Raw genomic sequence first — 27,001 nt, forward strand, 5'->3', positions numbered from 1 at the left:
CAGTGTTAAAGGTATGTTGGGTTTTGAGTTAATGTTTTATAGTGATCGGAAACAGAAAGTTGGGAGCCTCTTTCTTTAAGATGAATCAATATGCACATACCACCTTAATATTCCACCTCTGTAAAAATATTTAGTTGTCATATTAGCTGATTACTTAAAAGAGGTTACAAATTATTAAAAATTTGTATTCAGTTGTATAGGACAGATTGTTTTTATATTTTATTTGGGGATTAATTATTTGCTATTTTTTGTGTGTGTTCAGGTGAATGTATTTTTAAGAAGTTGGCAGTGTCATATAATATTTTCACTTGACTTAAACTTCTTTTGCCATTATTTGCTTTTTGTTTTGATGATTTCTGAAACGGCAGAGGGAGTTTATAGACTATTAACCAGTGTTCATGAGTATTTAAGGCTATCATTTTCCGTGATACAAAAATGGACATACGGGCTAATTCTCTTCCCCTTATTCTTTTCTGAACATATGATATGCAACTCATAATACTGATGTATTACCAACTGAATATTTTAGATCATTTTAAAGGAGTGAAAATACTCTATAATAAAATTTTGCTTCGTAAATGGGATTTGGACTTTAAAGTATTGCTTAGCACAGAATCATCATGCCTATGGTATATTTTAACATTTACACTTAAATCCAGGAAAAGGTAGCTATGAAGAAATAATGGAAGTGAATATTATCAGACTTCTTACATGAAAATTTTGTTTTGGTTTGAGGCATCAGTTGTCATTTTTCTACTTTATTTTACTGAAAATCAGGGTTTTCTTTGCTTGACAAAATTTCAGCTTGAGTTATAAATCTCATCTTTAATAATAATATTGCCACTGAAACCTAGAGACATTGGTGACCAGTCTGGCAGGGGCTATTTCTTGGCTGTAACTACTAGTGTCCATCTGTTCTTCACATACTTGTATTTCTGAATCTTAATGACTTTTGTCTTAGAACTTGAGAGTATTTCCTCAGTGTGTTCTCATCATATTTAGGGCCAAGACAACTTTTTTCCTTCTTTTTCTATATTATAATCTGTCAGCTCCTTGGTGCTAGTACATTCTTTTACAGCACTGTGACCAGAATTGGCACTAACGCTTTTCTGTGCAGACTAAAGACTAAGTGGAGACCCAAAAAGAGAAATTTCTCGTCTGTCTTACTTGTGGATTAGCTGTGACAGCCTCACATCCCTTTACTCGGCCAGCCAATCAGAGTCCAGTCTACCAACAGAAGCTTTCAAGTGTGTAGAGACTTGCGTTGAAACTGGGGAATGAATGGTTATCTTTGGCTCTGAGATTTCTAGACTACTTTTCAAGATTAAATGATTGTCACTTACCTGGTAGTCTGTTATCTTTCTCACCTGCTCCATCCTTTCAAATGTATTGACCGTGGGTGTTGTTTGAGAAAACTAATAGCCTCCTAAAGTTGAAGCTTACATTGGAAGACGGATGAAATGTATTTAACAACTGTTTATTTTTACATCCATTAAAATAATCTAACAGTCAAAACTTTTTATGTTTCAAAGAATGATTTTGAGATATAAGCCAAAGTATTTTTTAAAAGATGCTTTTTTTTTTTTAAACCATTGAAGTTAAAGGGCTCAGCAACATAATCTGGAGGCAGAAACTGCCTTGGGTTCAAATCTCAGCTCTGCCACTTGTTCATGGCAGGATCAAGTTATGTCATTTCTCTAACCCTGCCCATCGGGTGGGGGACAAGACAGTGCCTCATGGTGCTGTTGTGAGGATTATATGACATGAGCACTGTAAGACTTTGAGTGCAGTGCTTGGTATATGATAAGCACCTAATACAAGTGAGGCATTACCATTTAACAAAAGGAAGGAATAAAGAATGTTAGGGCCAATATTTCTTTCCTGCTCCTTTCTCTGTTAATTGGTGAGCAATTTCTAAATGAATACTTTCAGGTTAATGCCAGTGTTATGTGTACTTTGAAAAATCTTGCTCTGGAACTCTGAAATTATTTAAGCAAATACAGTTTGAGTACCCATTACATACAAGGTCATTACTTGTATTGAGAGACACAAAGTCACTGTCCTCAAGGAGCTTATAGCAGTTCAGTTCCACAAATATTATTGATTACCTCTGTGTACAAGGCTCTATACTAGACTCTGCAGAAAAACACAAAAATAAGGAAAATAACGCAAAAATAAGGAAACCATGGCCCTCACCTCAGGGCACTTGTATTGCAGTAAATAAGGGACATGCTAAATAACCATAAATTAAACAGGGGTAAATAAATAAATAACAAGCCCAATTCCAAGAAGGCAATACAAAGTGTTGCTGATGTCAAAGGAGGCAGAGAACTTGTCCACTGGGGTCTGAGGACCTACTTCATGAAAGAGCTGCTGTTTACAGTGGGCCTCCAAGGACGGAACAAAGAAGAGAACCCCAGGCAGAAGCAGAAGTAACGGAGATGGAAAATGCAAGACAGATGAATAAAATGCATGTAGTAGTCCTGTTTGATTGGGGAATAGGAGGAAAGAGGAGAAGGTGTCAGTTGAATAGTGGTGGGAAATTAGAATCAAAATGTAGATGGAGTGTGATACAGAACCTTGATGTCCAGCTGAGACGTCTGAAATTAATTCAGTGGACTACAGACAACCTTTGGAGGGTTTAGGCAAGGGATTGACAGGATGAGATTGATTATGATTCAGAAAAGTTTATATTGCAATAACAGGTATAATATGATTGGTGTGGGGAGCACCAAGGTAGGATATCATTCCTTGTAGTTTTTACAAGAGATAGTGAAACCAAAGTGTGGCAGGGAGAATAGAAAAGATTTGGTCAGGGTTGCAATAGAAGCAACAAGATTTGACTGTTCATTATAGATATTAAGCGAAAACAGATGAGTCATGAGATAATGGTAATACCAAGATTGTGACCTCCTGGGAAGACGACTGGTCATAGTGAGAATTAATAGTGACCTCAGTGAAACAGTAAAATCACTAGAAAGATTGTGTCTGATGAGAATACGAGGCGTTCATTCATTCACTCATTATTCGTTACTCATTTTGCCCACTCTTAAATAGATCACAGTGTAGTTTCCAAGAGAGGCAGTGTGGCCATCATTGACCTGACAGTGTAGTAAGTGAACCCTACCAGTGACACAATAACACAGCAGTAACAGAACACTACTAGTGTCTTAGGCTGTGTGCTTTGGAGGACACAGAGGTGCATCAGACATAAATCTTACCCTACAGAGCTCACTTTCTGATGTCAGAAAGCATGTGACCTAAATGACCACAATTCAAGGTAGATTGTGATGTGTAGCAGTTGGCTTTGGGCAAGCAAAGCTTTAGGAACTTGCATAACATCCAGGCAGAGAAGTGTAGCAAAGGGCAGAAGTGAGAGTGTGCAGCTCAGGAAGCATTGCTTGGGACAGATTAGGTGTTCAGTATATTTTTGTTTACTTGCGTGGGTGGATTAATGAATGAATTAGAGTAGAATGAATCAATCTCAGTAGTTGACACCTAGTAGTTGGTCAGTGGCATTTAGATCTCCAGTCACTTGGGTCCTTTGTCTGCAGTTTCTGTGTGTGGAAGGGGTTTTCTGAGGCTGATGATGAAGCATTTATATGTCAGTCATTTAGGTACTGTTAGTACAAAGATGTGCATTTATTCCCCATTTTCATTACTCATGGCATCCATATAGTCCACTTTTCAGACTTTTAATTCTTTCTTTGGGAAGATTATGTGAAGCTGTAACACTGGCTTTGGGGATTATATATAGATTATATATCAATATGGATCCTAGCTTCATCATTTCTAGTATTAGAATTTTGGCCAAGTATCTGAAACTTATGAACTTCCAGTTCCTCATCTGGAATGTGGTAATAACAAAATTTTTGAAGTATTATGAGAACACATAGGAGAATGTGTAGAATCTTAGCAAAGGGAGGCTTTCTTAAACAAGACATAGAAAGCAAAAGCTATAAAAAAAATGAAAAGTAATATGCTTCATTAGATCAAAATTAAGTAATTCTGTAAAACAGAATAACTACAAAAAAATATGTCAATAGATAGCAACAGACTAAGAGAAGATATTTATGACATACAAAAAGGCAAGGATTAAATATCTTAGATTTATTAAGAACACTTGTAAATAATTAGAAAAATAAGTAAGTGAACAGATGGTTCGCAGTAGAGGATATTGGACAATAAGTATATGAAAAGATGTTCCACATTCCTGGTATAGTGAATACTCTGTTACCCAACTTGTTGCATTAGAAAACTCTCACAAATGCCTCTCCCACAGATACTTAACTACAGCCCAAAGGCCACTTACCCTAGTGGCCGCTGCACTGATCTCTGGAACACGTCTGTGTCTTTGCTCCCACAGTTAATTGGGTGTTTTCCAAGAGTCAGTGTGATGGTTCCCAAACCTGTTTATACCAGTTGAATGTCAGTGTAACAATGTAATTTGGTTAAATAATATATAAACCAATGAAACACAAGGGTGGAAAGAGAGCCCTTTCAGTGAAAATTAAATTAAATGCTTTAGAAAGTCGTGATGAAGAAGGCACACTGCTAAAAGCTCACTGTTAAATTAAAGTCTGCTCTCAGATTATTTCACAAGGTCCTTCCATTCTCACTGCACTTAAGAATCCGGACCAGGCAATCGTAGATGTGCATGTAAGGGGTGGTAAATACAGGAAGTGTATGCCAAACGCCAGCCAGTGGTTCCTTAAGGAAGAAGCCTCGTTCCTACATCAAAAGACCAGAAAGGAAATGCACATTTGTGTGTTTTAAAATAAAATTATGTGCTGAATGTATGTATATATTTTTATGTTGCCCTTCTTTAACTCACTTTTTTGTTTAATTACCAGTCCAGATGGTGTTGCCTAATATAATCTTGACTGTGATCAGGGAAATGCAAATTAAAACATGATTCCTTAGATTGGCAAAAATTTGAAGTTTGATAGTATCGGATTTTGGCACGGTTGCCAGACAAATATGTACTCACATACTTGTGGTAAGCAACTTGGAAGACAGTGTAGCTGTATCCATCAAAATGTAAACATGCGCACCCCGACCTGGCACGTCCACCAAGCTGCTGGCCATGTGCATGAGGAGGCTTACACAAGACCATCCTCTACTGCATCATTTCTATTAGTGTGAGGTTGAAAATAATATTTGTGCTTGTAAATAAGAGAGTGATGTAGCTATAGTATACTAGACAGCAATTTAAAAAGAATGAGTTGAGAGCTTTATGAACTCAAGGAGAAATTGTAAAATGGATATGTTTATCATGATGTCATTTAAGATTTTCTAATAAAACAAAACAGCAAAATTCTGCATGATCTGTGAGCACTCATATATGTATAGGAATACATGGAAAAACCTTGATGAATGTGTCCCAAACAACTAGCAGTGGGAACCTGAGCCAATCGGCAAGCTCATTCTGAGGCTCAGTTTCCTTCTCTGCAAAGTGGGGATAACAGTTGAACCCACTTTAGCAGGAAGTTGCAAAAATTATCTAAGATAATAAAGGCTATAGACTCTTCACACAGTTTATGACATTGAAAATGCCATTTGGCTATTGTCAACAATGGGGTTAGACTGGGTGGGAAGGATGAGAAACAGTTTTATGTTGTGATGAAAGGAGATTTTTATCCTTGAGCTTAATGTTTTTAATTATTTTTTTAAATTATGGGTATATTTGTGTGATTTAAAATTGATTTTTTAAAGGAGAATAATAACAAAACTTCAATTTTGACTACTTGGGAGTCTGTAACATAAGTAGGATCATTTTCTCATTATTTAAAATATTCGCAGCTTTTCATGATTCGATAGCTGGTTAACAGAAGGCAGAGGGAAGCTCAAGGATCATCCAGCTTCACTTTTTGCAGGTTAACAGTTTTTGCATACAAATAATTTAGAGGTAAATGACTTCAGACTTGGCAGTGTTTAGTTTGCTTCCCTCTCCGCGGTGAGCATCCTGACAAATAGAAGACATCCAACTCTTAGTTTTGAAGTGCTCCCTTTTAAGACATGCTAAAACGTTTGTTTTCCTCGATTAACATTTGTTATTCTTAAGCTGTCCTCCCTGGGGACTTAATAAGTCATTTGATGGTGGATTTTTGTTTTTGTTTTTGTTTTTTGGTGTGTGTGTGTGTGTATCTCCTAGATACACATGCATTTACAATGGTTTTTGGTTCACAATTTCTCGGTATCTTTGTATGAATGAGAGGACTCTTCCCTATCAGATGACATGTATCATGGTTGGGTGAACTTTTGGTTTCATCCTTAGCCATAGAGTTGAAGACTTACTTGAAACATGCTTGTCTAAGTCACCAATCCTGAGTACAAGCAAATGACAAAATAAAACACAGTGTCCTAATGTGCGTTAGCAGGAAAGAAGAGTGTAACCAAGCTTTAGGTGTGACTACATCCTCCTCCTGCCCACTGTGCTTGTGAGAGTTTCCATACCAATCTCCACTGCATTACATTTCCAGTAAATAGAACATCCCATTGCAGAAATGAAGACTTGGAGATTAGGAGACATCTTAGATAGGAGGAAATGCTCCAGAAACCCGTAAGAGCTGTCTTTGGAGCAGTGGTATGTAGCTGGCAAAAACTGGGAAGTGGCTCTGACCCACAGTTGAAGCACCACCCTGCAGGGGAAAGCACTGGATTGATGGACATGAAACAGATCAGAGAATAGTCTGCATTCCATTCGCAACTGTTGGTCAATAGGAAAAGCTAAGTTCTCCAGATCACAGTCACCGTATCACCAAATACTCCTGTAAGGAACAATACACATATGAATGAATAAAACACATGAGTAAACTTTGAAGCAGTAATGTTCATTACACTAAGCTATATATACATCCCCATAAAGATGTTCTCATAATTAGGAATCCTCTGAGAGTCTGTTTAAATTCTTATTTGTAAAAAGTAGCCCATGTTTGCTTAGCCTGTGACTCCATAAAGCAGCTATTATAACAGCAAACTGACTTTGCTATTTAAAGGAATGACTGGCTATCTTTGTTTATCATCCTCAAATGAAGGGTCAAGTAAATATTTTTAGAAACCAAATAATGCAAAAGACCATGACTTTTAAATGTCCCAGTTTCCCAAGTCATTTAAACATTTCTAGCACTCCAGAGAATAAGGTAAAATAAACAGACCAGAGTGCAGCTGGTCTTCCTGACAGAGGGTCAGGCCACAGGATGCATCTCTTCTCCCCGCTCTCCCTCCAGGTACAGGTTGGCTTTGAGCTCAGGCTGGGTGTGGAACACGGGGTGTGGGGAGAAATCTGGACTCGAGGGAGATAATGCCTGGTTTGTGAAAATTTTAGAGGCCTAAAGTTTCCCCAACCCAAAATGAAGATAGAGAATGGTCCTGAGAGTATCTAATTTAGACGAGAGAAACTTCTTCCAAGAGCAGCTTCCTAAACTTTAGCACAATACTCATCCCCCAAGATCTGCTTCTAACTCCATGGTCCCATTCCCATTCCCTGTTCTTTCATGCGTACAATGTTGATATGAGCCTCGACTTCTCCCAGATAACTAGAGGAACAGCATCAGGATCCCAGTCACAGTCTACTGGAACCTTTTAGTTTCTTAAAGGAGTATCAGCTCATGTGAGCAGAGGATTTGGGCGATATTATTCTCTTTTATTACACTTCTGGTGTAGAAGGAATAGGAAGAGAAGAATGCTACCTCTTCATCGATCTTGGAAGATGTCCTTTGTTCACCTAGCATTTTTGTGTGACTGGAGCCAGGCACATTCAAGGTCTTACCGATTCTTCTGGCACTGCGGTCATTTGCTTTAGAGTAGAACAGGAGTAGAGTTTAATTCTCTAAGGGTTATAAGGACTTGTCGAATCAGCCTTCTAAGTTTCGAGTGTTGAGCAGAAGCAAAGTTCCTGATTCAGGAACAGAATGTTAAGAGAATAATACAGTGCCCACAACAGGGCTTTATAAACATAAAAGCCAACACAAATCCCAGTCATCATTTTTTTGGTTACTAGTTGGAAGGACACCTGGCTCCTTGCTTTGTTTCTGAGGTTAGGTGCTCCTCCGTGGTGGAAACAAAGCTGAGGCACAGCATTCTTCTGATTCTCAGAGCTAATATCTATTTCCCTTGAAGAAAGACTTCTGTCAGCGTAGCACACTTCATTCTCCTATGAAAAAAGGGCAATATTAAAATATATACTCAACAGATACAGAAATCAATGAAGTGAGGGTGGTTTGGGGAGCAACTACTCTACTCATCTAAAAAGTGAAGCATAGCAGAACATGACTGAAAACCTTATTCATATGGCTTTTTCTCTTTTCTGTACTGATGCACTGAACTGACCATGTGCAGCTGAACACTGTGCCAAGGTCCTGGTACAGCATATATCTTGAATAAAACCCTATTTCAAGGGACTTAATTCCTACCACCAGCTGAACATTGTCTGAGCACTGAAGGAATATAAGGATTGACAAGACACAGTTTTAATTTACAGGTAACTCCAGGGCAGACAGCTTATAGACACCGCATGCCTCTACTAGATGCCCTAATGAAATCTTTTGGGAGACTGAGAATGGAATGATGGACCTTCTTGGGGAGATCTGAGAGGGTTCACAGAAAGCTGGCATCACAGTAGGGCTTTGAACAAAAGCAAGTTTTCACTGGCAGATGAGGTCAGGAAAGGGATTTCAAGCAGAAAGAATAGTGTGAGCCAAGCACCAAGACATGGCATGAATAGTGAGTGGCTTGGAAGGCTGGTGGAGCACATTGTGAAGTGTTTATATGGTGAGTTGATGTATTTTAGCTGTTGTTTTAAGTCATCATGTTAACTTCTGGTTACAGATGGCCACATTCTTTAGCCAGGTTGTAGCATTTGTAACTACAGAATAAACAGAACAGACCTCTGCTTCTCTAATTTAAAGATTGTGGGTGTTGATTATGACTTCCCTTTTCCCAGCATTGTTGCAAAATGTGATTGCTTTTAAATGTGCTTTCTTTGGCTGCAAGGTACTGTCTAAAAGTTGTTGGCCATAGTTACTCCTGACCTTTTCCTGATCAGTAAAAAGATAGCTTCTGGTTTATCCTCTGAAACATTCCCTGGTTAACTTTGGGAAGTACGGCAAACACAGGCAATACCTCAGATTGAGAATTTTTGGCCTCTTCCCCAAGAGCAGTGCCCGATACTCAAGCAGAAAGAATAAAGAATCCCTCTTCAAAGCTTGATTCTGTTGGAGTCACATAGTCATTTTAGATACTGTGTTTGTTTATCTCGCTAAAACATGGGCATTTCCCCCCAAGTTGCCCAGTTCCAACAGGGAGTCAGGGGAGATGAGTGACATCTGCTATGGTCCCCTGCAGCTCCCCCACCGTTACTAGAGGATCTAGAACAAAAACGCAGTGGGCTGCATGGTCTGCAGGCTGTTCATATTTCTCACTTTCTCCTATGTGATGCTAAAATAAAACCAAAGCATACAAGTTCCCTTATGACTTGGCAGAGTCAGTGACGTAGCTTCACCCAACTTAATCATTTAAGCTCTGGAGGTAAGAGTACCAAAAGGGAATTGTAATGTTTCTAAGAGTCTGGGCTTTAAGAAGTGACCCTTCTCATGGACTTTATTTATGAGCAGATAATAACCTGGTATTAACAGAGATACAGGATTTACAGCCTCATGGTCTGTTTTTAAAAGGTGCTTGGTAGCTCTGATGATGAATTCTATGCCTGTCATTCAGAAACGATAGAAATAAATAACCAGGCATAAAAAATTCATACATCTTCTTTGGCAGGAGGGCGACATATTGTGTAGCTTGTCGACATTATAATAGATATACTAGGATGCTGTTGTAAGTGCCTACTTTGTGTTCATAATAAGTCTAATTTATTTACTTCGTACTCTGATAATAGATGTCAAATTTCTTCCTTCTCTGAAAATTAAAACAATTGATAATGACATGACATTTTCCAAAACTCAGTGAACTCTAGTTCCACATTTTGTTCATGTCAGAGTGTGATAGTATACTACAGGTTTCCATTCACCGACAGACTTCTGCTCATAACTACATCTCTTGAGGTCTTGACTGATGAGAGGCAAACCTTTTTTATGTACTTTATAGATTTATGGTGGAGGGCACTTAGACCAGAAACTAGGCAGGAACCTGATGATTGGAACTGGAAGATGAGGTAAACGCTGGTCTCAGAAACAAAGTGGAGGCTTATTCATAGAGGCGGATGTGGCAGCACCAATGTGGATCCGGGCCCCCAGATGCTAACTACAGTTCCTTCACTTCTGTTGAGTCTGAGACATGCAGAGCTTGAAAGGAATGTCAGGGAAAGAACACCAGCGGTAGGGAAAGAACAGAGAATCTCATTAGAGTGAAACGCTTCATCATCTGTGTGAATCCTTAGCACTTAACAATATGTAAGTGCATATCAAAGAATCTGTGCTGGCCAGGAGCTGGAGATCTAGTGAACTAAAATAAATTCAACAACATGCAGCTATTGGATTTGGTTCACTCCTGTTACTCTCTTATTTAATTTAGTTTTTAAATTAACTTTTCCCTGATTGTAAATGTGTTACTTGCTTGAGTTATTTCAAAATATCCTTGGGAAATACAGAAATGAATAAAAATAAATAAAATTGGTCATAAATCCCATAACAGCTATTTATGTTTTTATGCCTAGTGATATCTAGAAACAATAGTTTCTTTCTAAGCAAAAATGGACCTGAATTTCTTATAAAGCTACACATAGTCTTACCATGTGTCCAGTAATCACATTCCTAGGATATTATCCCAAGCAGTCTGAAAAATTATGATAACATAAAAACCTTCAGGTGAAGACTTAGAGTAACTTAATTCATAATGACCAAAAAAACTGGAACCAATCAAAATGTCCTTCAGTGGGTGAATGATTGAACTGTGGTACGTCCATACGATGGGATATATTATCCAGGGATTAAAAGAATGAGCTGCCAAGCCATGAAAGAAATGGTTGAATCTTCAGTGCATGTTGCTAAGTGACAGTATCCAGTCTGAAAAGGTACATACAGTATGATTCTACTTGTATGACATTCTGAAAAAGGTACAACCATAGAGATTGTAAAGAGATCAGTGGTTTCCAGGGGTTTGAGGAAAAAGGAGGGCTAAATAGGGGAATCAGAGGGATTTTTTTAAGTTAGTGAAACATTCTCTATGATACTGTAATGGTTGATATATGACACTATGCATATGTCAAAAGTCTGAACCTTAGAACAGAGTGAACTTTGCAAATGTTTGCAAATTTTAAAGATTATTTAGGAGGTCAGGAGACCCCAGGGTAGAATATAGACTGAAAAAAGACTCTTAACAGTATTACATATATATGAAATAACCTCACTGAAGAGGGAAGGGGGGAAATTGCTGAGCCAAATGACTTTGGAAATGAATGGAAACTGCAAGGCTGAAAAAAAGCTACAAAAGTGCTATACTCTTTTTATTATGAAGCTAAGAATTAGCAATTTCAAAAACACTACAATTAATTAATGGAAGCTGTATGGTGGAGACATGTTTCCCACTGTTGGAGTGGGAGGTTACAGGCACATGAGAGGTGGCTAGAAGCATCCTGTGGCAGTGGATTAAAGTTAAGTGACAATAGACTAGTATACACAGATGGTTACACATAGAAAATTGATAGATCAGTGTACACATATGTGTGAACATATGCGTACATGTGTGGGCATTCATGTATTTGTATTTATATGCATTTACATGAGTAGTTGCATGTATTTATATATGTATGCATGTAACATGTACACACACATATTTTCTTGCTCTGTAAGCTGAGAGGACATAGAGGCATTGCCACCCCAGTAGCAGCAAGTATGCCCAGCACCCAGATACTGTTTCTAATACCATTATCCAGAAAAAAAGAAAAAAAGACTCCTTGGATAAATGGCTAATTATATGGCTAAAGAATATATATATGATGATCCTGGAGTATTTTATAGTGCCAAAAAAGCACACATACACACACACACACACATACAGACACACACACACACAATGAGGGGTATGTCAAAAGAACACAGAAGCTAACTGGAAGAGCTCACAAAAGCCAAAGCTGGAGCAATTTAAGCAGCAATATTAACCATATAGTATTAGCTTGCAATGTAAGTCTAATGTAGTATACAATGCATTTACTTTCTACAAATTATAAAGTAAACATCCATGAGTCTCTACTGATAGAAATAAATGACTGAATAAATGAATGGAGGAGAATTAATAACTCTCCCCTGCAGAATAATTCCAAATCATTTAGGCATTACTCTGCCCTCATGAGGGACAACTGAATATTCCACTTCTTGAGCAAGGAATGTGCATGGTGACTTTCTTAGAAAGAGCACGTGATGGATATGGGGGGAGTGGGAATAACTTTGCAATGGAGAAACCTAACAATACCTCTGCCAGGTGATCAAAATTAAGTGATAAGTGGTGTTGAAAGCAAGTACCATTGGTACCTTGGGATGAGAATGGCATTCTGTCTCTGTGCTCCTGTCCAAAAGCCCATCACCTCAATATGATCATGAGAAAAATGTCAGACAAGTCCCAGTTGAGGGACCTACTACAAAATACCTGGCTGGTACCCCTCAGTATTGTCAGGGCCATCAAAACCAAGGAAACCTAAGCAACGGTCTCAGGCAAGAAGTGCCCAACTAAATGTAGTGTGGTATATTGAGGGGCATCCTGGAACAGAAAAAGGACACTAGGTAAAAGCTAAGGGGTATGAATATAATATCAGTGTTGGTTCATTAACTGTGACAGATGTACCATCCCAATGTATGATATTAATGACAGAGGAACCTGGGTGTGGGGGAACTCCCCAAACTACCCTCACAACTTGTCTGTGAGTGTAAAACTATTTTAGATTACAAAACATATTGAAATGTAAAAACATGGACCTGTCCCATGCACACTGCGAATATACCATTCGAATATACAATAATTTAATTAATACTTTAGTGAACAATTTTCCGTAGTAAAGTTGAACCTTGAACAACATGGGTTTGAACTGCCCGGTCCACTTATATACAGATTTCTTTCAATAAATATATTGGAAAAAATTTTGGAGATTTGCAACAATTTGAAGCATCACTTTCTTTTCTCTAGCTTACTTTATTATAATAATTCAATGTATAATACATATAACATACAAAATAGGCATTGACTGTTTATGTCATTGGTAAGGCTTCTTCTGGTCGGCTGTTAGTAGTTAAGTTTTGGGGGGGCCAGAAGTTATATGTGGATTTTTGAGGGCGTGGGGAGTCAGTGCCCCTCACCCCTGTGTTGTTCAAGGGTGAACTGTACTTTGTGTCTCCAATCATTCCCTTAGGATAAATCTCTCTTCATAGGATTTTTGAGAGATAGAGGGTTTTTTTGATACATACTCTGTCTCCAAAAAAGAAATCTTGTATCAACTTGTCTTCCTACCACCAAAATACACACACCCATTTCTCTTGACCCTTTACTATGTGGGGATTTTTACAATTTTTAGCTTTACTACCTTGTATGTTTTTGTTTTGATTTGTATTTCTTTGATTACAAATGAGTTTGCAATTTTAAAAGTTGTAACTTAGAATTTAAGGTCCACAAAGATGAGATCCTTGTCTGTTTTATTCAGGACCAGGCATAGAGCAAGTACTAGTAGGTATTTAATGAATAAATGAATAAGTTGTATTTCTTAAGGTTTCACTTTTGCCAGAATCTGGTATTTTTCTTTCCTTGTACTCCAGGGGAAAAAAAGGCAAGACAAAAGAATTTAATTCTATTTTCCTACATGAATGTAAAACTGTAAAAATGAATATCTACATGAGGAATTCCTAAGTAATCACCTCATTGGAGGTCTAATTCAGATAAGTTGGCCTATCCTCTATTTTGCTGCATTTGAATTTAACTCAAGATATTGCTCCACAAGAACACTTCATAAGATTGGGAGTGATCATGACATTCGCTGAAATTATCCCAAATTAAAATATTCCTCTAGAATCTGTCATCCATATGTCCTTCCATTAAATTAGGATACAGAACTGGGATTATAGTATTTTTAAATGATTTGAAATATTCATCAGTTATTCCAAAACTATTGAATTAAACATAAATACAACTGGACAGTATCCCTTCATTGGCTGCTAGGAGATTTGAGTCATTCAGTAGGTTTCAAACTCCTGAAGAAAAACACCCTTATCCAGTGGTGTAGACAGGGAGCATCAAGACTTGTAAGGTTCCTGCTTTAACCTCAGGGCAGCTTGTAACCCTGAAAATGAAGAGATAATTGAACTGAGACGAAAACTTTGAACTGGGTATTACAGGTCTCACTCACTTTATTGTAGAGAATATTATCCAGTTACTTCCTAAGTATCCATCAGTTTGGGGAATACATTGAGATTACCTATTAAAAATAACAGTATTTTGTGGGTTGGAGCAATAATGAATTTTTTAATCCCTAAATTGTTAAAGAATTCACCTTCCAAGTTTTTGCGATTTGGTGATACTTTAGTTTGTTTTAAGGTGAAGATAAACATACCTTCAGAGATGAATAGAAAAAAAAAGACTTTGTTTTAAACTTAACATTAGCTATTAAAGCCGCCTTTGTTTTACTTTTATATAAATTTTGGTTATTCTAATAATTACTTCATACCATTGGTTCCCGTGGAAAATTAACTTCCAGTTGTAACATCTTGTTTTGCCATCAAATGATCATGAAATTTACACTGTGTATTCTTCCTACTATATTTCAATGTGATTGGACCATAAGCTTCCAATTTCATCTTCATTTTAATTTTGTATTTGTTTCATGACATCTTTAACATTGTTTATTTTTTATATATATTTTTTTAAACCCAGAAATCATATCATCCTTAAGGTGATCAGCTTAGGGTCCTGATTGTGACCGCAGAAGCCATGTCAGTGTTGTGATATACACCAGAATTTTGTGGCTGGATCATGAAATGCACCTAAAGAATAAAGTCCAAGAGAAGTTGGCTGGTGATAATTGACCTAAAGAGGATGGGGGCTTACCTTTGGGTAGCAGAGTTGTGCAGTAGTCTTCTTTTAAAAAAAAAATCCATTCTGCATTTAAAATGTTTTCCTCCTTCGTGAACAGTTATGACTTTTAAAACTCAGGAAAAGGAAGTTATACAGAAAGAGTTTAAGACACAAGGATTCCCTGCTGAGCAGAACAGCAGCATTCATTCACATTACCTCAAATGGTGTTTGTTTTTTTCCCTGTAATGGACACCTCTGCAAGTGGGGGGGACGAGGGCCATCCATCCGCCTTCCGTGTCAGCTGAGAGCCCATGGAAACTTCATTCTCCTGTAGGGGTGGTAAATGAGTGAAGGTAGCCGTGTAACTTTTTCAGGGCTTTGTAAACTAGGAAGGTAACTACATTCACCACGCGGACAAATTGCTTTATCTTTTTAGTTCTCTGAAAGATACAGTGAAAATACTGTTGTGAAACTATTCCCATTATTTAGCAAAATGGCAATGATTCTCAAATTGTGTTATTAGAGCTGATGACAGAAAACTTGAGGTAACCAGATTGCACAGGGAATGGGGTAATGCTGATCAGGCACCACAGTTCCTTTATTCTTGCTTTGTTATTCAAAGTTTTTTGAAATATACTGTCCTTTCTTTGTTAGTAAGTGCAGGATTTTGAATATTAGTAAATTTTTCTTTCATGATTCAATGTCTTGCCTGACTTTAAGGTCATTGTTAAAAACAGCAAAAACTGAACAAAAAAAAAAAGGTGAGGAGACTTGACTAAATCTGTGTTAGCCTTCTGATATCCTCTAGAAAAGAGTTTCTTTTTAATCTCAACATTATTGTCTCTTACATTTAACCTTCAGGTATTTCTGGAGCATCCTTCTGTTCCCAGCGTTTTATGTTTTTACTTCAGATCATTAGTGCCGAATTCTCTCATCAGCTCAGGTGGAATTTGGCAGGTCATATAAACAAAACATATTTCAGGTTAACAGCATTCTGACACTATTCACAGGCTAAATCATGTTGGTTATTGCTTTAAAAAATGAGAATTGTTTGACAGCCTTATGGTAAACTAACTCCAAATATATCTAATCATTTTGCTGAGAACCTACTCTCTTTTCTGGATAAAGATAAAAAACGTCAGTTTTGAAACATAAGCAATCTCTATAGCCTATTCATTGAGAAGTAGGCCAAAATGTAAGAATGTTTATATAGGTGCATTTTCATAGTCCTTCAGTTCGTTAGAGGAATAACCCTCAAAACAAGAGAATTTGCTTAGCCACCACTTCAAGTATGTATGGTATTTTAATATTATCTCCCTCCAATATCTACTCCCGATTTCTTAAAAGGAGCAATTGCTTCACTCTAAAAGAAAACCTACATCACTGTTCTGGTTATTGTTGCACAGCAAACCACTACAAAATGTAGTGCCTTAAAATAACAAGTTCTTGTTATCTCATGGTTCTGTGGATTGACTGAGCCGGATGCTTCCTGCTTGGGTCTCTCACACGCTGGCGTTTAACTCTTGGCTGGGGATATAGTCATCCTGACACACAGCTGGGCTGGATACTCAAGCTGGCCCCTTCCCAGGGCTTGCAATGGATGTTGGCTGCGAGCTCAACTGGGACTATCAGCATGTGCCACCATGTGACATTTCCACACGGCATGGACTTCTCACAGCACGGTAATCTGAGGGAAGTCACGCTTCTCACCGGTCAACTGGCTTCCTAGCAGCAGCATCAGTTCTTCCAAATCAGCTTACCGCAGTCACAGATCCTGCCCACATTCAAAGGGGTGGGAAACAGCCTCCATCCCCTGACAGAGGAAGGGCAAGATTGCATTGCTGAAGAGCACCGGGAATGGGAGACATGATAGCAGCCGTATTTGGAAACTACAGTCTGCCTCAACCAACAACCTGTTCAGATGTCAGGGTGGGTAGGGACCGGACCGCTTTATATGAAAGCACTGTGGGGAATCCCGCCTGCTTCAGAAACCTGGTGTGTGTCCTTGGATCTAATTTCTCTTCTAAAAGAAAAGCTGACAGAGAAACACATCTACCTTATGCTTGTGTCCTGAGGAAAACACCTTTGTACATACCAGGTACCCAAAAGGCTAAATACTTCTAATCCAGGGAAATACAAACAATTATGTTCATAAATTCTCGGGTATAGGCTGACAGCCATAATGAGCCCACGAAAAGCTGTCTTTGACATCAAACCAGCCAAACTCTTTTCTAACTGGATGATGACCTTACTCAAGCTCCATGAGCCTTCATCTCTCATCTGTACAACAGGAAGAATGATTTCTACTCGTCTGGGTTGTTTTGAGGGAAAAAAATTAGGTGATATTTGTAACACAGCAAGTATACTGCAACATACAGTGAGGACTTAATGAAAGATAGCTATTTTCCTCTTATCTCTATTTTCCTGATTTCTCTGTGTAACATATACTCTCAAAACCTACCAGTTACTAGAGGGTTCCAGAAATTTATGCTTGTTAACTTAGGTTTTCCTGTTCTGTGGAACATCATCCATAGCACCTTTTAGTAGAGTCTTCTGATTTTTTTCAGTTTCATGTCTTTGAAATTATAGTATCATAATCAATATTAATAATTTTTTACTTTCCTGAAACTTCCCGAAGTGGTGGTTGAAGTCAGATCATTGTGCTTAAAGTGGAAGATTTCCATATTAATCATATGCTGATTTTCAAGTAAAAATTCATGTTACTGAAATTTGAGAAAGAACAAATAAAGTGAACTTATAGGATGAGTAAAGATGAGGGTTTTAACTATAATTTGTTAATACTCCTTAATGAGCAAAAACTGTGTCTATCTCTTGGTGGCCCTCTTGTCTCAAGAGCTAGCTAATTAGCTGGATGTTTGGCATATCTCAGTAACCCTAGAAGCATGTGTAATTAAAATTAGCTTTGAGCACATAGGATCCCACATCTTATCTTCCTTTCTGAAGGCCTCTTCGATGAAGAACTTTCTAGTAATAGTTCCTCGGCACTTAACTGACCTCAGGATAAAGAGAGGTGCCTACCAAATGAATCTCTTTATTTTGTGTGTTTTTAAAGAATGTTTAGTGGGAAACATTTTTATTTTCTCAGAAGGTCCTATTCCTCTTTAGAGGGAAAATAAATCCTTTATAGGGTTTGAGCTCCCAGTAATTTCCCAATTATCGAAGAGGGTACAGAGATTCAACCTAGCATAGGCAAGCTGATTAACATTTTAAGTTGTTCAGTTAATTTTTACACAACATTCTAGGAGTTTCATAAAATTGAAAGGTACAATATTTCGTACCTCTAGCACTGGCATAGTAGAGTGTGCTACAAGTTGAAATGTTTTCTGAAGAACCTAGGAAAGGAAATTGTCTCGAATCCATTCATTCAGTCAGTCACTCAATAACTATTTCATAATCATCGGTTACATGCCAGTTATTGTCCTTGGGTTTAGGGATTATAAGAAATACCTACAGTCCTATCTGGAAGGAGAAGGCAAGCCAGTGAGCAGGCAGTTTCCCTGGAGTAAGCTAATAAGCCTAACAAGGAAACATATGATATTATGCACACTTAGCCCAAACTCAGTACATCAGGGAAGTCTTCTTGGTAGAGGGGGCCCCATTATGTTCCCATTTAGCCAAACTACCTTCAGTATCAGAGCCCTGTGAAAAACTATTTAGAGAAATATGAACTCCTCATGCTCCGCTGTTTGTACCTAGAAAACGATGCTCCGATGTTGACCGGTGATTCTTGGGAGCACCCTCCACGCTGGAAATGTTTGTTCACATGGCCTGTAGTTGTTGGGTCCTTATCATGTACTGGAACCTGTGCAGACAGCCAGGAATACAACACTGGGTATACAAAGCTGGGTAAAACATGGGTCTTTGCTTTTGTGAAACTCATAGTATGGGAGAAACAGGCTGGGAAAGGACCATAGAAACAATATGACACATGCTGACTTAAAGCACAAATCACTATTTAAAAGAGCAGCAGATAAGGGAACAATTAATGATGCCTCTGGAGGTACAGGAAGGTGGAGCCTTGAGGGTCAAAGAGGAGTTTTGAGGAAGACCAGGTGTGGAACAGCAGGATCAGAGGCCAGGGACTGAAAAGGTCATGGTGCCAACTCAGAACTCTCCCAGATCTAGAATGAGGAGAGTGTGGACAAGGTTCAGGCTCTGAAAGGTCGTGAAACACCATCCCAACAAAATTAGACACACCCACCATCATGTAGTGATGGAGCGCATAGCTCTGAACTCAGACCCAAATTCAAATATTGGCGCTCTTGCTCCCTAGCATGTTGTATAACTTCTCTGAGCCTGAATATCCTGACAACACAGTTATATACCCGCCTAATGGATTGTTATGAGGTTTACATGAGATCATTTTACAAGGAAAGGACTTAGCACAATACTTGGCCATGTTAGCAGACCCTCCATAAACATTAGCAGTTGGTGTTCCTTCTACAGTTGATCCCAGGCCGTTGAAAAGCTGTTGAAAGTTATTGTATTGTCTTGCTGTTGTCACTGTAGATTACTGAACCTCTGTGCATCATCTTACAAAGGTGTTTTGATAATTAAACAGGGTATTATTTGTGAAGTGCTTAGAACAGTGCAGGGGGTGTCGTAAGTGCTGTACACATGTTTATCACATAATTTAATTGAACTTCATCTGCTAAGGGATAGAAAGATAGTTGGTCCTTGAACAATGAGTTTACACTATGCAGGTCTTCTTATACATGTATTTTTTCAATAAAAATATTGGACAACTTTTTGGAGATTTGCAACAGTCTGAGAAAACATTTTCTTTTTTCTAGCTTTATTGTAATAACATAGCATATAATACATGTAACATACAAAATGCATTAATCAACTGTTCATGTTGTTGGTAAGGCTTCCAGTCAACTGTAGGCAATTAGTAGTTATGCTTTTGGGGAGTCAAAAGTTATACATGAATTTTGGGTTGTGCAGGAGGTCACTGCCCCTAACCACTGCATTGTGCAAGGGTCAACTGTGTAGTTTTCTCATTTTATAGATGAGTAAGCTAAGTTCAGAGAAGTTAAGCAACAAGCTAGTACAGCTATTTAAGTGTGGAAGCTGTGTTTTCATTTCATATTATAGCAGCTGAATCTTAAATTTTGATTTAAAAGATATACAAAGTCCAATCACAACACATTCTTAATTTTCGTTAATTCCTGCCAGATGCTCTGTCTTTGCTCAGGTACAAGTAATAGTTTTTACAGGGCGGCAGTCACAGCCAGCATGTAATATTGCATTCTAGTGTTTTCTTACCATTATATCGTTTTCTATTTTCCTTCATAGTCATCATGTTAAATTTTAATGGGTGTATAAAAGTACCTCAAATCAACTTACTTAGCTTTTATCCTGCTGCTAAATATTAGTCTGTTTCCTGTTTTTCATTGTTATATAGTGCATAATGCTTCTGTAAGCATATCCCCAAATACAGCCATTTTCTCCTGATGATTTATTTCCTTAGGTAAGTTTTCAAGACTGGGATCACTGGGTGGACCGTTATGAAGAGTTTTATTGTTTGTGATATACATTGCCTAGCGCCTTCCTCAAGTGGTGTATGGAGACCATCAATTTCAACACCAAGATAAAGAGGCAGAATTGACAGCCTCTTCAGCAACGAGTGTTTTATTTTTTCCAAACTTGCTAATTTAATTAAGAATAAAAATGACACCCAAGGCCATTTCATTTTTTGCATGTTCTGATTACTTTTTCATTCTGTAGGATGGATTGCCACCTAATGTGATCCCTCTTTTATGCTTGCTTTCTACTCTTGTTCTTATTATTCAATTAATAAACATTTCTTGAGTATCTGTGCCAGACCTGTACAGATTTGGAAACAGAAGGGAAGTGTAAGATAAAGGACTTTACATTCGGATGGGAGGGAAAAATGAGACAATAGACAGTTTCAGCATCGTATGGTGAGGACTATGATAGGCACCCACACGTGATAAAAACAACGAGATATTGAAGGCAAGAAAGAACAAACTTCTTGAATGGCATGGCTTTTAAAAGCCATTTGGAAGGGATATAGGTGCTGCATATACATATGTTTGTGTGAGTGTATTTAGCAGGTAAATACAGATATGTGTGTGTGCGCACGCACGTGTGTACGTGTATCCGGAGAGAATCTGGAGATGTGTAATATCTGGTCATCATTATCATAGGATGTCAAGAGTGACGCTTGCCCACAGCCAGGAGACTGACAAGTAAGGAGATGAGCAAAGACAGAGCAGCTCCGGAAGGGCGAATGGAAAGGACAGGGCAGTCAGGTGGGAGGCGGACCGGAGGACAGCCGTGGGAGCAGGGAATGTAAAGAAGGGAGGAGTGGTCGGCTCAGCCACATGACTGAGCCGGGCAGGCGTCCATTGACTTGAGCTGTTAGGTCATTGGTAACCTTGACGGAAGCAGTCACTGACTTTTCAAAAAATGAAGGCAGCCTGATATCCTTTTACCTCTTAATGCCATTCAGAATGTAAACATCCTGTCCCCGAATGGGGTGCAGCACAGTGGAGAAGGTCTATCCGGGTCAGGTAGGCCCTGGCTGAAATCATGGCTTTGCAACTTGGTGGCTGGGTGACCTTGGGCAAGAATCTCAATACCTTTACGGCTTTTACGGTATCTTTACCTTTATGTAAAGTCTTTACTTGGATAGTATTTTGCAGGGCTTTTAGGATTAAATGAACAGATGTCTGTGAAATGTTTAATGCAATGCGTGGCAGTAATAGGTCCTCTGCAAATAGTAGTTGTTATAATGATTATTACTACTTTCAATGATCATTTAAAAACATATCCTGTACATGCCTTATTCTTCTAGTCATAACTAGTCATAGCCAGGCAGCAGAGTGAAGTGCTTAAGCATGGGATTAGAATCCTACTTATGTAGCTCTGGGCCTTGGGCAAGTTTCTTTATCACTCTGGTCAGTTTCCTCATCTGTGAAATGGAGACAATAGTAGCACCCATCCACATAGATTGATTTTAAAGATTAAATACTTAAGTGCTATGCGGTAAGTGCTAGCTTGTGATAGCTTTGATGAGGAGGAGGAGGAGGAAGCTACCCCTTCCGGCACAGTTACACTGTTTTAAGAATATGAGTAATTGTATGTTTTGAATTTTTCTTTTTACTCTCTCCCTTTCCTGTTCTTCACTAATTTATTCTGAGGCTCTTAAACTTCTCTTTTTTCTTTCTCTGGAGGTTACAGTTGGAGTTCTCTTCTGTCTCTTTTGTTTCAATCATCTTATCAGTTACTAAGTTTTGTCAAGATCAGTAGTTACAACTTTTTTTCTAATGGCTCTTTTTTTAGTCAGCAACTCTCCTCCCCTCAATTGGTGATCTTGTTTACTTATTGCTGAATAAAAAATTGATTCCATGGTCATCCAAACCCTTTTGAATGTTGATGTCCCCCATTAAGAGATTTCCCCATTTACTCTATCCCTGGTATTTGGGGCAGCAATCTCTCATTTTTGTAGAAATAGTATTGAGGGCATATGGCCTTTCTAGCATGCAGAAGCCGTTTAAATAGTCTGTCAATTTCACGTGCATGCGTGCACACACACGCCCACCCCAGCCTCCAGTCCCTGTGCTCACATTCTCCTGATCAGCTAAACCTATATTAATTTTCACGTGTTTTGAGAGTGATCTGGTTTTAGACTTCAGAATGCTTTCTTTGTAGCTTAAATCAATATGCTTATTGTACTTTTCTACTTACAAATATAATATAGAACACAGTGAGCATTTCCAGTCTCCAATCTGTAGGTTTTTTGCATTTGGCTTTGGTGTGAAGTTCTGGAAAAACTGACTGTTTTTCTTTGGTGGTGCTCACCATAGAGATTGCCCTTGCTTGCACATTACATCTGCAAACACTCTGTTTTTCTATGCCTGCCACCTTCTTTCACCATCTCTTTTTCTACAGTTTTTTCAACCCCCCCTATATGTCTCTTGTGTCTATTCCTGATACACTAACCCAATTGTAGCAGTGTTGATTTTAATATTTACTGTATGCAGTGGTGATCTTATTTCTTCTGTCATGGAGCGCGTGCATTCTCCTCTGTTCTTCATCAGGGATGTTTCTTTGATCTCCCTGAGGAAGAATAGCAGCTGCTCCTAGAAAATTTCTTGCACTGTGTGCAAGGTTTATTTCAGGGGTATTATAACTGCTTCTGAGATCTTCCTAGCTTTTCACTTTTCTTTCAGGCTATATGACTTTCCCATTGGGCCCCATTTTTTTTTCTGTTTTCTTATACTTTTCTCTAACTTTTGGAGTGTTTACTAAATGGAAGTTTACTTTAATTCCCATTTCTGCCTGTTGGGGGTTTGGGATCAAATCTATCAGAAATGGTCTTTTTTCTCCATAGTCCCACCCTTGCAATCATTAGCAGTGTGATTCCTTCTGTTGTAGGTCAGACCATTTTAAGGGGACATTTTCCTCTCGTCCCAGCCATGTGGTTACTGCCAGTATTTATCTCCTGAAAACAAGTTGGTGGAGCATTTAAAAAATTTTCTGCCATTAGTGGGGTAGAGTTAAAAGTTTCTTTGAAAATTTCTCGATTCTTATCATTCCTTATAGCTATATATATTTGATTTATTTATGTGTTTAGTTAGCTAATTAACTAATTTCAGAAAATTTCACATAGGTTTTTCTTTTTTAACTTAGAGAAAACTTTCCCTTCCTCTTCTGATTTTTCCCAGAACACCAGAATTTGACATTTGATGACGATAAAACTAGAGTCAGTATGGCATGATAGCAAGGTTTGGAACCAGACAGAAACTACCTGTGTGACCTTGGGCAATTTAAAAAGTGTTTCGGAGCCTCAGTTTTTTCAACTGTGAAACAGTAAAAATGGTGCCTACCTTACAAGATGGCTGTGAGCATTAGATATGGAAGGCACCTCACAAGTTGCCTGGCACAGAAGCAGGTTCCCAGTACGTGGTTGCTGCTATTATTAATAGCGTTGTTAAGTTCAAAGGGGCGAGAAAGCAAAGTCAGCTCTATGATCCTGTAGATGTGAGTCAGAGTGAGAAAGCTATGACTCCAAGTTCAAGTTACAGGCCGGAAGATGCTGTTACACGAGAAAGACACACTGGACCAAAGTCAGAAAGAGGAGACACTGCCAGTCTCTGTCTATGTGCTCTTGGCCAAGTGACTTCACTTTAAGGTCCAGTGTCTACACGGCTCACATGAATGGGTCGTGCAGCCGGAGTGGCTCCCACAGGACCCCTCCAGCCCTCCGTGCTTCCCGCTGCTCTCCTGGGCATTGAAGTCACCTTTCGGTTTTGCTTTTCACTGCTTACCTGTCGTGTCACTCCCCTCTTGACAGCCCATCCTACAAAGGCTTCGTGCTGCTCTCGGGTTCTAACCTGAGTGGGGGTGACACCACGTCGCCTCTCTCCTCACCCCTCCTGGCTCCCGCGCTGGCCATGCTCCTTCCCACCAAGAGCCTGCCCTCTCGCTTTTCCCACCCTGAGCGCTTCTCTCTCTTCCGTGCCCTGGCCAGCTGCACCCAACCTGGCTCAGCCCTCCTGTCCTTGCCCCAGGAAAGCTTTCTCTCCTGCCTCCACTGTCCCTCCTTCCCCCCAACAGTTTTCACTGTAGCGGGGAACCCTGTACTTCTACTTCACCTTTGCAACCCTTACCACAATTGCAATTAAAGTTACTAATGTAACTGTTTGCCATAAGCCACCTCTGGTTGTTGAGGGCTTATTTCCCCCAATACCTTGACTGCTGTCTAGCATGTCAAGCGCTGAATAAAAATTTGGAGGATGGATGGATGAATGAATAAATGAATGAATGAATGAATGAATGAGATCTTTCACATAATTGTAGAGGCATCATATATGATTTCAATATTCACTATACAAGACTTCACCAGGCTGGATGCTAAGGAATAATGAATGCTTCCTGAACAATTCCAAAAATAAATGTTCTAACATCATTTGTAGCTATTGGCTCTTACACATATGAAAAAAAGTAAAATGAAATTACATTGCAGTCCTCATCTCCAGTAGGAAGTGACCAGCTCTGCCAAACCCTGTCAAGTCAGAGTGGGGATGGGGCTGGCCGGGGCACATCCTCTTCGTGTGTGTCTTGGCCTCAGAAGACCTCTGTTCCAGCTGCATGCAGGCTTGATACTCAGACCCACGGGGCTGGAGGTGGCAGCAGAGAGAGTCCACCAGAGTAGGTGGGGTGTATCTGGGGGAGCACCTGCCAGGGCCACCCTGAGTCCCCAGGTTTCCTCGGAATCCCTAATCCCCACCGCCTTGCGGGTGCACAGTAACCACTCTGAGGAGGGTTACTGAGTGCGGGCACTTTCCTGTTCTTTCCCTCCTTTGGGGATATACCTTCATTTCCAAGGGGCTCTTCAGTTCCCAGAGCCCCTTCCCAGCCGCCAGCTCACTGGAACCTCACACACTGTGAGGAAGGTACCCCACATATTCTCATCTCCACTTTAAATTATTTTGAAAAAGAGAAAGAAAATCTAGAGCGGTATTCCTCCCCAACCATCACCTGAGATTTCCTTTGGGATGAGGTGGGATTTATATTCTAATTTTATACATGTAAATGGCCCAGAGCTGAGGAGGCAGAAAGCTCCAGGTTGAAACTCAGAGCTCAGCCACCTGATTCCTAGTGTAGAGACATCAGTAGCCTCGCCTCCAACCGTTCTCCACCGTAGTTGCTTGCTTCTTTCTATCCCAATGTAAAAGATGGAACAGAAAAACACTATTATAAATTATGATTTCTTTCACACTTTCAGTAATTTTTTTTCATTTTAATGAGTTAGACAGCATAGTCTATGATCCTTTCTTTTTCTTTATCCCCCCAGTGATTCAGCAAGTATATATTGAACATGTTCTGTGTGCCAAGAACTATCCCAGCTGTTGCGAATGAAATTAGAATATGATCCCTCTCTTGGAGGTGTTCACAACTTAGCAGGAGTTAAACAAGTAAGTTAAACAAGTGATGTTGTAGAGATAAGGAAGGTCCAAGGAATGATCTTTACTACGTGGGAGCAGGAGAGAGGGCAAACAACAGGAACCCTTCATGGAGAATAAGTAGAGAAGGGGGCCACGGGGGGCACTCCAGGCAGAGTACGGAAGACGTGGTGAGAAAGTCACAGAAGTGGAGAATAGTCCAAGATAGTTGTAGCAAAGAGGAGCAATGGGGAAGCAAGACGTTGGGAGGCAGAATGGATAGATTTGAAGGTCTTAGGATGTTAAAGCCCAGACATCCTCTGAGCAACAGAGAGCCCTTGATATATTTTAAAGTAGCTGTGTGACGTCAGATTTTTAAAAATTACTGGCATTAATGTGTTGCCTTTTAGCAATTCTGAGTTCCAAACTGAAGAGTGTAAGAGCTAGAAGTGGAGCAGAGAACAGCAGTTGTAGGAAGGTGAGCCCCAGTCACAGAAGCTGTCACTTGGGCTGATAGGTGCTGGTAGCGCAGCTGGGTAAGAACTCAGGAAGAGAGGTACATGAAATTGAACCACATGGTTTGCATTCTGATGGCTGGTCTGCTGAGGCTTTCGTTGTCTCTGATTCTGTGTGGATGGAACTCGGTATCGGCCCTCTAAACACAAGGACACTAAGTAGAATCTGAAAGAAATGCTTCCCAGGTATATTCCGAAGAGGAGAAAGAATTCTGGTTTTCTATAAACTAAATCCAAAACTTAAACCAACAAGGTCAGATGTTTTCACTCTCTGAAATAGTTCCCAGCCATTTCACAACTTCATGTAGCATCAGATGCATAAACTGTGTCAAGCAACAAAATTTCTGTTGAATGTCATTTTAAAACAGCAAATGACAATATCAAGGAAGTGGTGAATCGAGAACCTTTTCTCCCTCCTTTACAATGAAAATGTTAACTAAAAGCAAATGTGCTTCAATGGGTGGACTTCATTTAGCTCATTAAGCTTGTGGTTTCTTGTATGTGTGCTTAAAGCTGGGTGCTTACACTAGAGCCAAATTCCAATCA

General features: G+C 39.2%; 1 protein-coding gene across 1 annotated transcript in view; it reads left to right on the forward strand.

The window, feature by feature from the left end:
• Nucleotides 1-27,001, forward strand: part of C11H1orf21 (chromosome 11 C1orf21 homolog) — a 216,986-nt gene that overhangs the window by 108,160 nt on the left and 81,825 nt on the right. The gene's annotated exons all lie outside the window — the stretch shown is intronic.

This window comes from Manis javanica, chromosome 11 (assembly GCF_040802235.1).
Source record: "Manis javanica isolate MJ-LG chromosome 11, MJ_LKY, whole genome shotgun sequence".
NCBI classification, from domain to species: domain Eukaryota; kingdom Metazoa; phylum Chordata; class Mammalia; order Pholidota; family Manidae; genus Manis; species Manis javanica.